Below are 16,191 nucleotides of genomic sequence, written 5' to 3'. Positions count from 1 at the left end.
AATAATCATTAAAAATAAACATTTATTTCATTTTTTCCATGTGAATGTCAATATACTAAATGAAGCATCATAGTGCTATGGAAACCTCAGCTTCCTTATCTATAAAATGACATAATTGGTCTAGATGATCCCTAAAATTCTTTCCAGTTCTAAATCTGTGATCCTTTATCTAAAGACTGGAGAATGATTAAATAAATTATGGAAATAATATAATATAACATAGACCTAATAAAGTAAAAGTTCATTTAATCCCTGAATTCTATTATAGAATTTTTTGCATTCTGAAAATCTTGCTGCTTTTCAAGTCTTTCAACCTAACTGATACATTAGATACCATTGTCTCCTCAGTATAGTCCTTGCCTTCATGGAGTTCATAATCTAGACCTCAGTTTCCTCATTTGCAAGTGCTCCATTGTCCAAAACTCACCCCCCAAAGGGATGGGGTTCTGACTCCTAGATCTTTAGACCTAAAAGAGATATTATAGATTATCTGATCAAACACTTTCAAGATGAAATAAACCCTTTCAGAAAATGAAATAAGGCATAAGAAGTAAAGGGATATATGCAAGGTCACAGACAGTTAATGGCATAACTGAAATTTGAGCTCAAGTGACTTAAACCCAGGTGGCTAAGTGATGAAGGGAAAAGAGTGAACTAAGAGTCAGGAAGACCTAAATTCAAATCCATCCTCAGACATTTACTAGCTGTCTGACCTGGGAGAATCAGTTTACCCTTGTCTCCTTTAGTTTCCTTAACTATAAAATGGGGATCATAATGATACCTGTCTACAAGAGTTGTGAGGATCAAGTGAAACAAACTTGTAAAACATCAGAGACATTTAATAAATGCTTGTTCCCTTTCCCTTTCTTGTGCACATCAAATAGGGCTTTTGTAAGAGACTCACAATGTAGAGTGGAATGTAGACCAGCAGTTAATAATAATAGCTATTCAGGTCTTCCTGACTCTGGGTCCAATACTCTATCAAACTATCATTCCTAGACCTTAGCCATAAATATCACTATTATTGCTGTATATTTCTTAAAGTGCTTATGCTTGAATCGAGGCTTCAGTGAAACAACATTGGAGCCCTCCATCATCTACAGCTCATAGGTTATAGAGGAAATATTTTGAAGACATTCCCATGGTTTTCATTGGAGCCATTTTTCTGGAGCCTCAAAAGAAACCAATCAATGGAAACAAATATTTCTTGATTTAGAAAAGACCTATGCTCCCCCATCTCACTCCCAATCCAGCCTAGTTCCCAAACATCAACCTATATAACAGCATGGGTTGGATGTGACAGCACGCACATTCTATTTTCTACACAAGGCATCTTTTGGGGTCATGGTGCTCTGTTTCTTTTTGTCTAGAACTATCATTGTATTAATCGAGGAAATTTTTGGTGTGGTTATTCACTCCACCAATGCATACCAAAAACTCTCCTATAACTTATAATCTTAGAGGATACAAAGAAACAGTGAGAGATTCAATTACTTTTCCATGAAAGTATTTATCAGATGTAGGACTTTTCTTCTATCCACCATGCCACAATGATTCTTTGCTAATGCTAGTGATTATATAAGACTACTATGCTTATGATTATAAAAGAGCACTATATTTGAATCCTGGTCAGAGGACCTACATTCAAGTCTTGGGTCTTCTAATTTGTATTTGTATGACCTCAGGCACATCATATAGCCTTTCTGGGACAATTCCACATCTATTAAATGAGGTTTAGACTAGATCTATCTCTAAATCAATAGAATGATTGGAATCTGAAAGGACATCTAGACAAATTCATTTTACAATTAAGAAAACTTGGGCTCAGGGAGGTCCATTTCCAAACCTATACCATATTTCTTGTCTTGTCATATCTTTACTCTTAGAAGGTAATATTTTTCTTTTTTATTGTACTGCTTAATTGTCTCTTTAAGTACTACAAGTATAAAGAAAAAAGAAATCTACCTCCCAAGACAAACCCAGAAATTGTATGAATACAGTTCCAAAGCCATTTTCACACAAATAAATTCAAATCTAAACAATCAAAAAAATACTAATTGCTCATGACATAGGTCAAAATAACATAATAAAAATGAAAATTCTACCAAAATTAAATTGCTTATTCAGTGCCATACCAATCAAACTATTAAATAGCTATTCTACCAGGGTAGAAAAATAGTAACAAAATTCATCTGGAGCAATAAAAGGTCAAGAATATCAAGAGAAATTATGAACAAAAAATGTAAAAGAAGGAGGCTTAACTGTACCAGATATAAAACTATACTATAATGCAGAAGTCATCAAAATAGCCAGTACTGGTTAAGAAATAAAGTAATGGACCAGTGAATTAGGATAGGTACAAAATAAATAGTGGTAAATGACTATAGAAACTATAGTTTGTTTGATAAACTCAAAGACATTAGTTTCTGGGAAAAGAACTCACTATTTGACAAAAATTGTTGCAAAACTGGAAAAGAGTAGGACAAAAACTAGGCATAGATTCACATCTCACACCCTACACCAAAAAGGATCAAAATGAGTTCAGGATTTAGACATTAAGGGTGATTCCATAGACCAATAATAGATCAAGTAATAATCTGTCAGATCTATAGAAAGGGGAGAAATTTATGACCAAATGAGAAATAGAGTATATTATAAATTGCAAGATGAATGGTTTTGACCATATTAAATTAAAAAGGTTTTGCACTAATAAAACCAATGCTGCCAAGATTAAAAGGAAAACAGAAAGCTGAAACAATTTTCACAGCTAGGAATTCTGTCTCATTTCTAAACTATATAGAGAACTAAATTAAATTTATACCGTTACAAGTCATTCCCCAATGGTCAAAGAACATAATATGAACAGGCAATTTTTTAAATGAAGACATTAAAGCTATATATATAATCATATGGAAAAATGCTCCAAAACATTACTGATTAGGGATATGCAAATTAAAACAACAATAAGGTACCACCTCACACCTATTAGCCAGGCTATGACAACAAAAAGGAAAAGTGATTAATGTTGGGGAAGTTATGGGAAGATTGAGACTTTAATGCACTGTTGGTAGAGTTGTGAGATAATCCAACCATTCTGGAGAGCAATATAGAACTATGCCCAAAGAGCAATAAAACTGATCATATCCTTTCACCCAGCAATACCAATCCTAGGCCTTTATCCAGAAGAAATCATAAAAATAGGAGGCTGCCCTTTTTGTAATGGCAAAGAATTGCAAATTGGTGAATGTCCATCAAATAGGAAATGGCCAAACAAGTTATGGTATATGAATGTCATGGAATACTATTATTCTATAAGAAACCATGAATGGTCAGACTCTGGAAAAGCATGGAATGAATTACAGGAACTGATGCTGGGCAAAGGGAGCAGAACAATAGCAACAGCATTGTGAGTTGATCAACCTTGATGGAAGCTCTTCTCAGAAGCTCAAGAGAGCTAGGACAAAAAAAAAAAAAAAACACCAAAGAAAAACCTTCAGACTTTGAAATAGCATTATGTTTACTTTTTTTAAATTTTCTCTTATGTTTTTCCTTCCCAAACCATGGTTTTCTTTCTTTTCTTTTATTCCCAATTCCTCACATAGAAAATGACTAATATATAAACATGTTAAGCACAAATGTGCCTATACAATGTTCAGTAGACTATTTGCCACTGAAGGGAGGAAGGTGAGAAGGGAGAGTGAAAGAAAATTGTGTAACATAATCTGCATGTGGATGAATGTTGAAAAACTTTCAAAACATGTACTTGGAAAAATAAAACAGGATATCAGTTGGGGGGAAAAAAGTAAACCACTATGGAGGTCCATTCCTTAATGACAACTGAGTCAAAAAAAAAAACAAAACAGAATTCAAGTCATATTTAACTCACTAGGCCGTCTCTGAGTTTGAATCTAGAATTACTGCCTTCTGAGCATTATTGTGATTGTTAATATTTTTTGCTGAAATAACTCATTCTCAATCACTCCACACTTAAGAGTTTGTCATTTAACTGCTATCTGCCTCGATTTCCTCCAGTGTAAAATGGAGATCACAATAGCACCTATCTCACAAGATTATTATGAGGATTAAATGAGAAACTATATGTAAAATGCCTAGCAGGATGTCTTAAACATAGTAGGCATTTAATAAATGCTTGCTCCCTTATCTATCATACAAGTAGTAAGTAGAAGACCCAAGAGTTGAGCCCAGGTTGTCTGATTCAGAGTTTAATGATTTTACAAAATAATCATTAACAAAATAACATTCTAATCATTAGCAGAGTGCTAGTGAGTAGAGTGCTAGCCTTGAAGTCAAAAAGTCATGGTTTCAAATTCTGCCTCTTGCCCTAGGTCAACATAAGTAGTAAGTGACAGAGCTGGGGTTTTGAACTCAGGTCCTTCAATTCCCCCCACCACATGTGAGATGATCATACTAGAGTATCATTAGAAGGATTAAACTTCAAACTATTCTTTCAGTATTAGATTTATTCTTGTACTGCTCCCAGCTGTGTGTCATTGTGTGTGACTTGAATAAGTTTTACATCTCTGACCTTTTCTTTTCTCATCAACAGAATGAGAAATCAATTACTTTTTTTCTTGATCTAAGAACTCTATATTTTTACTATAATATTACTGGGAGTTTTTATTTTGGGAATTCTTTCAAGAAGCCAGTCAGTCAATAAGCATTTATTAAATGCCTTCTTTTACCAGACATTGTGCTAAGGTGATAGAGGAGAAAAAAATAACTGTTCTCAAAAAACTCACAGTCTAGTGAAGAGGCAGCAAGGAAAAAAAATGTGTATAAATAAGCTATATATGGGATAAATAGAAAAAGAGAGAGGGTAAGTACCAGAATTAAGAAATGTTGGAAAAAAATTTTCTATAGAAGATAGCATTCTAGTTGGCACTTAGGTAAGTCATAGACAGAGATGAGGAGGGAGAGTGTTCCAGGAATGGGGGACAGGTAGAGAAAATAGCAGAGTCAAGAGATGAAATATCCTAGTCAGGAGGCCAATGTCACTGATTTCATTTTGTAGCATGTTTTGATTACATCTCTGTCACTTCTCTGCCTGGTATACATGCTTATCATCCCATGCCCACTACACCGCAGCAGTCTGCTGGTAAGTCTGCCTCCTGCCCAGGTCTCTTCCTACTCCAACCCATTCTCGGCCACTAGAATGATGTTCATAAAGCACAGATTCAATCATGTGTTCTCCTACTCAATAAACTCAAGCCACTGCTTCTACTCCTTATAGCTTACAGAAAAGCAAAATTTTTTGATAGGTGATCAAAACCCTTATAACTTACTCTTGTCCCTTCCTTTCCAGTCATTTAACACCAGATAGCAAGGAGTGGAAGAAGATACCTAAGTTGTGAGTCTAAGTACTCAGAAGATGGTGTTGTCCTCAATAGGAATATGGAAGAGAAGGTTGAGGTTTTAAGGAGAGATAGTGGATTTATTTTTGGACATGTTCAGTTTAATATATCTTCTGAATATCCAGTCATCAATGATTTTCATGTTTGATTCTATGCATAGCATAATTTCCTTGAATGGCTCCTTTTTCGCAATATCAAGAGTCTGGAGTTAGGCAGTATTTCTGTGGAAATCATTATTTAATCTTTTCTTCTCTCTACAAGGAAGTTCTTTAGCATGATGTGCTGGCTGAATCTCAGACTAGCAAACTCTTTGATCATCTCACAAAACAAGAGGCAGCATTAAATTGACCCACTTCCTTATTACTGCTTGTGTATACCAGGCTTTTTCAATTTCAAGAAATCAAATGCTTAAAACATTTTCAATCTTGTCTTTCTTGCCCTTCCTGATGATTAGAAGTGGGGTTTTCTTTCCATCCAGACTTTATCAACTGTGCATGTTATTTGTCTGTATGCTGATTAGTAATTCAGCAATAGTTTCAATATCATCTGTTTACATATTGGTTCACCTCTCATCAAAAGGTGTCCAACTTGGGTATTTACAAATACTCAATTATGATTTATATTATTTATTTTAAGTAGTAATGTCTATAATATTATTTATTTATACTTAATTCTATATTAATAGTATTTTATAATTCAACACATCTGTTATATTTTTCAAGAATGTACTAAATGCATCCATCTGACTGAAGATCTTAACTGGGCTTATTTTGGGAGAGTAGGCATCCTGAAAAAAATCACACTAGGGCTTATTTTCCAGTTAGGTCTTATTTTGGGGAAATACACTAAAAAAAAGGGAACCAGGAAAAACTGATGATTTTCTTTAGAAAACTTGAGGGAAGAGAATGTCAAGAAGAAGAAAGTGACCTCCAGTATGAAAAGCTGCACTGTCAGTCAGTCCATCAGTCACTCACCATCAGCCCCTGGAGCCGCGGCTTTGCCACCCTCCTCTTCTGGCCTCGCCTCTGCCCTTCCCGCCCCCATTGGCAAGGCCACCCAGTCCTGCTCAGTCTCATTGTCGTAGTCGTCTGGGACCAATGCCGCCAGGGCCGATGCCTCCAGGGCAGCAGCGGGCAGCAGGGGAAGCCCCAGGGCATGCCCAGACCCCAGGGGCAAGAACTGTGCCTTGTCCTGTGCAGTGCATGATCTCATCTTCTGGTGGGATGTCAAGAAGACTGGCCTTGTCTTTGGCACAACATTGGTTATGCTAGCAGCTTTCAGTGTCATCACTGTGGCTTCTTACCTCACCTTGGCCCTTCTCTCCATCGCCATCAGCTTCAGGGTCTACAGGTCTGTCATCCAAGCTGACCTGAAGTCAGAAGAGGGCATTCATTCAAGGCATACCTGGATGTGGACATTGCTTTGTCCTCAGAAGCTTTCCACAATTACCTGAATGCTGCTATGGTGCATATCAACAAGGCTCTCAAACTCATCATCCCTCTCTTTCTGGTGGAAGATCTGGTGGATTCTTTAAAGCTGCCAGTCCTCATGTGGTTGATGACATACATGGGGGCAATTTTCAATGGAATCACCCTCCTGATCCTCAGGAACTGCTGGTCTTCAGTGTTCCAATTGTCTATGAAAAGTATAAGATGCAGATCCACCACTATATTGACATCGCTCGGGACCAGACCACGGCAGTTGTTGCCAAGATCTAAGCAAAACTGCCTGATATCGCAAAGAAAAAGGCAGAATAACAGCTCAGAAACTGAAAATTCAACAATTACTAAAACACCATTTAATAATTATATTCATTGTTACTTGTACCTATGAAAGAGTATGCTCATTGTCAGCTTGAGCCTGCATTCCAAGTTGGGTTTTTTTAAATTTGGTATTTTTCCTTTCCTTCATCCTTGCCCTCAATATCAAGCACAAGAACATTCCAGACTAAAAAGAACTAATGTCTTAGAATCCACAAGAGTAAAAGAAAGACTCACATTAATAGGATAAATCCATAACTAGTTTGAGGGATTGGGGAGGAGAGGGGGTTTCCTCTAGCTGAAACTGCAGGATAAAAGATTGGGAGGGAAAGGTAGAATGAGAAAGGAAGATGTGAACCACTGAAATTCCTAATATGCTGGTATTTACCAGTCTCTCATTATCAGTTTATGTTTATTTTTAAGTTAAAGGAGAACAGTTTTCTTATTTTTGGCAAATTATTTTAGAACCAGGAGTATGGATAAGAAAGGATTTTAGTAATTTTCACATCTTCTGGGTCTTTTGTATCTCTTTGACCTCATTTTCCTGCCCCCCCCCCCCCCCGTGGCATATGTAGTCTTCTGGTGGCTCCCTTCTCTCCTTTGAACCCTCTAAAATGGTAGAGCTTTTATTTATTTTATTTAATAACCTAGAAATAGTTATGATATACCCTCTGTCTAAAAAGTAAGATATTGGTACTGAAGAAGGGAGACTAGAAGGAAACCCAGAGAAGGGATCATCATTAGCTCTCTACCCTAAATAATTAAAAATCGGAGAAGTAGCCATTTGTTTTATTCCTTTTCTAACACCAGTTCTGAGCTTTAGTCTTCTATAAGTCATTCCTAGAATGTGCTTTCCTCTCTCTTCCCTCACCTCACTTGAAGTTTAATAAGGTTGTACTTTTCCTATTATGAAATAAAAAGTCTGTAACTGCTGTAAAAATAAAGTTGCAGAGAAGTTGAAAAGAATGAGGATTAAGCAAAGGCTGTTGGCTTTGGGAATTAAGAAATCACTGATAACTTTGGAGAGAGTAATCTCAGTGAAATGATGAGTTTGAAATTCTCAGGATTATATGAGGTTAAGAAGAAAGTGAAAGGACAGAAAGTGTAGGCACCTATATTAGAAGGTCATTTCAAGGGGAATACAAAGGATAGAAGAAAAAGAGGATAAAAAGATCAAGTGAGAGTTTTTTTCAGGGTGGGGAAAGACATGAGCATATCCATAGGCAGTAAGGAAGGAACTGTAGATAGGGAAAGATTGGAAATAAGTGATAGAGTGGGGATATCAGAGGGAGCAATCTTTGGGAGGAAATGGGATGAGCAGATAAGAAGGTTAAATTTGGTAAGGAATTAAGCTACCTCTTCATTTGAGACCGGTTGAAGGCATCTGATATAAGATAAGGAAGAAGGAAGAAGAAGGAGTTCAAGGAGAATAGCCTTAATTTTTCTATAAAATATGAGACTAGGTTCTCAGCTGAGAGACTTGGGGGGGGGGTTGGGAAAAGGAAGTTTGAGGAGGTATGAAAAGGTTTGGAAGATCCACTATGGAGAGTGGGATACTAAATTGATTTTTTTAAAGCTATAATAGGATTGTCCAGCACAGTGAGAGACCAATTCAGTTTGTGTAATATAAATTTGTAAACAACATCACAAAAATGATTGCATGGTTTTCTCTACCTTTTTTTCAGTAGTACATGGGTAGGAGTGAAAATACCAGAAGATGGGAATCATCAGAGGCTGAGAATTTGCAGGTTAGGACAATGTAGATTGAATCAGTTTATCAAAGTACTAAAAAGGGGGAAAGAGGAGAGTTTGGTTAGTAGAGAGTAGACTGGGAGATAATTGAGAAGTTTAAGAATTAGAGGTCATGGTGCAGATGAAGAGTAGAATTAGATAAGAGAAGGCAAAGGGAGAAGTTGAAAACCAATAGCTTATGATCAGATAAGAAAGTTTCAGAATTCTTGACCAAGGAGGTGGCATATTTATGAATGATGGATAGAGGGATATGACTATGATATATATGACTATGATGAAGTGGAATAGTAGATCAATGGAAAGTAAGTAGGTTGAGGAATTTGTAGGTTAAGGTATTTGTAGGAAAGTTAATATGGCAGCAGGTAGATGGTGCAGTGGGTAGAGCATTGACCTTGAAGTGAGGAGAAACTGTGTTCAAATCTAACCTCTGATACTTATTAGCTGTATGACCTTGGGCAAATCACTTAATCCTGATTGCTTCACATTGTTGACTATCTCTGGTCATCTTGATCCATATCTGGCTACTGGACCCAGAAGGCTCTAGAGGAAAAAGTGAAGCTGGTAACTTAGTACAGCAGCCCCTTCACTCAAATCCAATTCATGTGCATGTCAAGATATCACCTCCCTGATGTCATGGTCTTCTTCAAAAAAGAAAGATTATCCTCATGAAGTCCTCAAGTATGAGAACAGGAGTTGGGGAGGAGAGAAAAATTGTGAACTATGTACTGAACTAATTGAGGAAGAAAGAAAAATGACCTGGAGCTAAGTAGACAACCAAGATTTAATTTGGTTGATAACAAAGAAATTGTATGAACTTCAAAGGAGAAGAAACTATTGAGTGATAGGGAAAGAAGGAAAACTTAAAAGTGGCAGTAAGGAACAAGGAGTATTCCAACTCCTCCACCTTGACCAGTGAGCCTAAGGGTATAAGTGAAAGGGTAATTAATACTAGGAAGGATGGGCAGGGAGGCTATGTCATCAAGGGGACCCCAAGTTTCAACAATAAATAGAATATGGAAAGAACAGGAAAAGAAAACTTGGGGGACCAAGGGAAGTTTGTTGCTTCTAAAAGAGGGCATAGTGGAAGGAGTGGGTGGTGTTTGGTTGTAACTTTGAGGTTCAAGCATTAAGAGGGATGGGAATAAGGAATTAAGTGGTGGGAAATTGGGAATAGTGTTTATATGATGACCCATATGGGTTCAGAATCATTGGGATATGAAAGTTATGACCAAGTATGAGAATGTTCGTCACTGGGTAGAAAGCACCACTCCTCAAATGAGACTGAAGAGGAGGTAGATAATAATTGCTGTTTGGAATGGAAAGTATATGTTATGATTGGACTCGTTTCACTTATGATCAGATAAGAAAGTTTCAGAATTCTTGACCAGGGAGGTGGCATATTTATGGATGAGGAATAGAGGCTGGAGATTAGACAAGAAATAGTCTATAGCAGGAGAAGGAAATAGCACCTGGGAATTAAAAGGAGATTTGAAGATCAGGTGGTGAAGTAGGGAGAAGTAGACTCCACTCTAAGGCAGGTGAAAGTCATCCCTAGCCATCTCCTCTCAGGACTCATGTCTCAGAAATGGAAGGCATGTAGTCAAGAGAAAAGTCTGGTTCCTCTTTTCACCTAAGGCAACAAAAAGAGTTAGATAAATGAATACCATTGAAAATAACCATAGAACATATAAAATATCTGGGAATCTACTTACCAAGATGTAATCAGAGCTTATATGAATATAAGTACAAAACATTTTTAACATTTTTGACTTATGGATTCTCCTAAAATAATACAAATGATGATACAACCCAAGTTGTTTATGTATTTAGTGATATAGTGACTATCAAAAAGTACTTTATAGAATTAGGAATCTGAGGAAGAAATCCATCTGAGGAAGAAAATGTCAAGAATCTCAAAGGAAATAAATTTAAAAAGCAAGTATAGAAGTGGGTTCCACAGTACCATATCTCAAACTAAAAACTGTTTGACACTTGTATTAAATAAAAAGGAATTGATCAATGAATAGAACAATTGATCAATGAACAAGAACCAGAACCAGAAGTCATCAAACATTCTTAAGAGACTGACACACCTGAGGTCACCAACTCCCAGATGTAAGACTTCCACTGACATAAACTGCTGGGGAAACTGGAAAGAAGACTGACAGAAATTAATATATGGACTAATATATCATACACAACAACAAATTTCAAAAGGACATATGATCTAAATATAAAAGATCATATAAATATTAGAAGAAAGGCCTTTCATAATTATGACAAGGAGTGGGAGATAAACAAGGGACAGAGATGATTAGAAAAGTTAAAATGGCCAAATTTGATAGCATTAAATTAAAAAGCTTCTGAACAAGTAAAATAAGTACAATTAGACTTAAGATTGAAACAAATGGGAAAATTCCTTCCTAGGAAACTTCTGTTAAGTTATGAAACATAAGATATATAAAATTAATGCAAATTATTCAAGGATAAGATCGATTTTCTAATAGATAAATGGATAAATGAATGGATCAATCCCTAGTAGTAAAGAAATTCAAATATCAATGAAAGTATGAAGAAAGTCTCTAATAAGAGAAATACAAATTAAGACACTTCTGAAATTCCCCCTCATATTGATTGTGACCAACAGTGAAAATGAAATGTGTGGGAAACACTGTGAGAAGACAAGGAAGCTATTGTATTGCTGGGGGAGTTATGAAGTGTTTCAATCATTCCAGAAAGAAAATTTGAACTATACTCAAAAAGTCACTAAATTGGTTACCTCTCTTAGTCTAGCTTCTCAGGAAAAAACCCCCAGCTATATTTCACTTTTCTCCTAATTCTCTGGCCATCTCTTCCATAGCCTCAAAAACCACCTTGCCACTTCTGTGGACCATGCACCATCAGTCTATCATTCTGGAACCACATCTAGGAACCACAAAGTTCCTAGATGGAGTATGTCAATCTACTCCCTCATGGCTACCTTAACCATCCCTATAAATTTCCAAACCCAAGAGCTCCTTCTTGCTCCATTCCCCTTTGTATAGTTCCTCTCCTATTAGAATGCAAATTCCTTGAAAGTAGGGATTATGTTTACATTTATATTTCTACCCTGGCACATACCAAAAACTCAATAAATGTCATATAATTCGTTCATTAATGCTTTGACTCAGCAAACTGTCCTAACCAAGTTAGGACAGAGAAAAAGGACTCTCTCTCTCTCTCTCTCTCTCTCTCTCTCTCTCTCTCTCTCTCTCTCTCTCTCTCTCTATATATATGTATATATATATATATACATACACATATATATATATATGTGTATGTATATATATACACATTGTGTGTCTGTGTGTCTATGTGTGTGTGCGTGTGTGTGTGTCTGTGCGTGTGTGTCTGCACGTGTGTGTCTGCGCATATGTGTCTGCGCATGTGTAATGATTGGGTTCCAATAATTTCCACCTATCCACTTTATAAAAATTATATTTTTTAGGTAAAAGAAGTTATTCTCTGAATCAAAGGTATTAAGGTAAGAGACCTGATTACACACTGAGGGAGGAATTTGTATAGAATGAAGGGCTAACTCAGAACTGGAGAAAGGTTCTAGAATTTTGCATCAGAAAGGAAGGGTTGGAGACACCCAGAACTGAACCAAAAAAATCTATAATCCCAAGGACATCCTAAAAGGATATTGGGGAAAGGTATATGGGAGCAGATAACTTAAGACTGATACCATCACTTTCAATTATCTACTCAAGGACTGAGGGAAATTATAGGAAAAGGTTTTCTCTTTCCTCAATTTCTCCAATTCATGCTAATCAACAGATATGGCAATATAACTGACTACTTCTTTACTCAAACATGTCCAATAAATTGAATTTTGTCTTAACTAAAAAGAGACCAGGTGTTAACTAGATATAAATATAATTGTAAATTAAGTCAGAAAGTCAAACTGCTGTCTGGGTAGAATTTTTCCTAAAAGGGACTGAAGCAATTGTGATTATACCCCTAATTTTTCACCTAAAATAAATTCTGAAAATCATGAAAAAAAGAAATTGTGTAGAACTGAGTAGTTATTATTTTGTCCCAGTGTTAAAATTAATATTGCAGTGTGGTATTTCCTATAAAAGAACATTTTTACCAGAATTTTTATAGCAATCAACTGAACCCCAAATGTATCCATTAATTGAGAAATGCCTAAGCAAACTATCAATTTAAGCATAATTTTATTATATTCTAAGAAATGAAGAAAATGAATGTTTCAGAAAAATAGGGGAATGCTTACATGAATTGAAATTTAATGAAATGACCAGATGCAAGAAATGGATTTATGATATCTTTAGGACAAATAACTTTGAGAGGTCTGATACCTCAATCCAAAGAAGCAACTGATTATAACTTTTGAAGACCTGATGATAAAACAATTTCTGACTTCTTAGCAAAGAAGTGAGGACTATAATGGGGACTGACAAACATTTTTTATAATATTTTAGTACTTGATGAACAAAAGGCAAAAAACAATATTATGTAGATATTTATATAACAAAAAGGAAAAGAAATTGCCAGATTTTTATTAATGAAGTTCAAAATATAATGAAAATAGTAATAAAGAAACAATAAATTAATAAAAATAATAATTTTTCTTTTTCTTTTTTTGTAACATGGGTCTACTAATAGAAAAATGGAGTTCTGTTGCAGAGAACATTTTGCTCAATTGAGATTCAAAATTAGTATTCTCTATCATCAAAACTTTATAATTGTTCATCTGTTAATGCTGATTTGTAGTGAGACTGTGTATGTTTCATCTTTGGAATACCTTTTTTTACATAGCTACTCCCAAATACTGATATCAATTCATCAGCATATGATTTTAATTAAGGATATTTGTCATTTTGAAAACAATTGTAAAATTCTACTAAGTTCTTCCCTTGATATTTGTCTTATAGAATTCTCCTAGATTCTTCTCTTAATATTTGCCTTTTAGCAGGTCATTAAATTGCAGAGTAATCAATTAACAATTAAGGAATAGATGTAAGCTCTTCAATTTCACAGTTAAATGGATTTTGAAAGTCTTTTTTGTACTTGTATTAAAGTCCAAAATTGCTTCTGGAACTGTAGTTTGACCTTGGAAAAGTTTGTGTAGCAATAGAAATCACACTTCTCATTTTAACTTTTGTCAGCACAAAAACTAAATAAAATATCTTGACATTACTTGGGATTCAAACAGCAGTAGTCATCACACTGATTTGACTGAAGTATAAAGTTTTTTTTTAATATAAGCACTATTTCCTAGTACTTCTAAATCAAATTATTAAGAAACATTATCAAGCCTTCAGTAAAAATGAATTTCCAAAGCCATCCAGCACTTGATAGTGTGGTTGAGGGTGGTCCTTCTCATTCAGAAAAATTTCAAATTAAACCCTAAGATTATGTATGTTTATATATACATATATATATACATAAATGTGTATGTATGTATATATGTATATATATATATATATATATACACACACACAGTTGAAGATGGCCAAATCAGTGATTTTGAATGAATCCAATTATCATGAATCACTCAAAGCAATGACAAATATGATAAAATAGAATAACAAAACAAAAGAGGTGGAAGGAAAAATTGAAGAAGAAACCACACAGTAAAATAGGAAGACCAAAGAAATAAATAAAATATAATCCCCAATACAATTAACAACATTGTATGATACAAGAAAACCAAGAGAAATCTCCTGAAGGAAAAAAATGCAAAAATAAAAGAATGGAGAAAAAGGAATAATATCTTCCCCAAGAGAGCAGAAACATACCACTATGGCAGCTTAGAATTACTCCAAGAGATAAAGGACCATCTGTCATAATATCTGCTATAATATTAGAAATAACAGACATAAGAACTGACAACATAGAAGAGATGTTAGAAAATCTCAATGAAGCAGTCAGCTCTCTGAGGATTAGCAAATAAGTAAAAATGAAAAAAAATCAAGTTTGGAAGAGAAAATAATGAATAGAACAAAATCAAGGCTCCTATGACCCCAAACAATGAATTTATAGAACAAAGCTCATTAAGACAATTGGATAATTACTGATTTCAGAAAAAGATACAAAGACAATAAAAGGTCTTTATGCCAAATGTTGGAAAATCATGTAAGAAAAAGAAAACAAGATCAAACTTAAATCAAGATGATCAAGAGACACCAGAGAGAGAAAAAAATAAACTCAGTTCGAAATGAAAAGATCAAGTTCTAATTGCATTATTGTCAAAGAGAGAATCTAAGCAACCTTGAAAAAGTAATTTAATTTAAAAATTAGAATTATAAAGGTTTACTCAATTAGCAAAACACAATTTAAAAATAAGTTGGGGGGGCAGCTAGGTGGTGCAGTGGATAGAGAACCAGGAGTCAGGAGGATCTGAGTTCAAATCCAACCTCAAACACTTAATAATTACTTAGCTGTGTGACCTTGGGCTAGTAACTTAACCCTATTACCTTGAAAAAAAAATTTTAAAAATAAATAAGTTGGACTAAGGTAGACAAAAAGAAAGACAAATTACTTTAAAATCTAAAGGGTAGGGGCAGCTAGGTGGCGTAATGGATAAAGCACCGGCCTTGGAGTCAGGAGTACCTGGGTTCAAATCTGGTCTCAGACACTTAATAATTACCTAGCTGTGTGGCTTTGGGCAAGCCACTTAACCCAATTTGCCTTGCAAAAACCTACAAAAAATCATAAAGGGCAGAAAATGTAATTCTTTTCTGATAAAAAAAAATTACAGCAGGCAAAATTTAAAAGACATGGAAATCCCAATCAAGCAACTGAGATTTAAGAGTTAAGCTAGAATTGAATTTGAGTAAGAAGAAATATGAACGTGCTATAAGTACACCTGCATATTCTAGCTATTGTTTTCTGATTATTGGAGAATAACTGAATAAATTATGGAATATAATTATGATAGAATGCTATTGTGCTATAAGAAATAAGGAAATAATAGATTTCCAAAAGACATTGAAAGACTTGCAAGAAACTGATGCAGGCGTGGTTAGGTGGCGTAGTGGATAAGTACTGTCCCTGGAGTTAGGAGTACCTGGGTTCAAATCCGGTCTCAGACACTTAATAATTACTTAGCTGTGTGGCCTTGGGCAAGCCACTTAACCCCATTTGCCTTGCAAAAACCTAAAAAAAAAAAAAAACTGATGCAGAATGAAGTAGGCAAAACCAGAAGGTTTAAAAAAAATGAATAATTCTTAAAACTTTCTTAAACTGATAAATAGGCAGAATCAGGATAATTTGCACAATAACAGCATTATAAATAA

At 35.1% G+C, this 16,191-nt stretch overlaps 1 pseudogene; it reads left to right on the top strand.

Annotated features, from left to right (window-relative positions):
- Positions 1-5,074: 5,074 nt before the first annotated feature.
- Positions 5,075-7,129, top strand: LOC141499335 (reticulon-3 pseudogene; annotated as a pseudogene).
- The last annotated feature ends 9,062 nt before the right edge of the window (positions 7,130-16,191 follow it).

Source organism: Macrotis lagotis, chromosome X, assembly GCF_037893015.1.
Source record: "Macrotis lagotis isolate mMagLag1 chromosome X, bilby.v1.9.chrom.fasta, whole genome shotgun sequence".
Classification (NCBI taxonomy): domain Eukaryota; kingdom Metazoa; phylum Chordata; class Mammalia; order Peramelemorphia; family Peramelidae; genus Macrotis; species Macrotis lagotis.
This window is presented reverse-complemented; position numbering and strand designations above follow the sequence as displayed.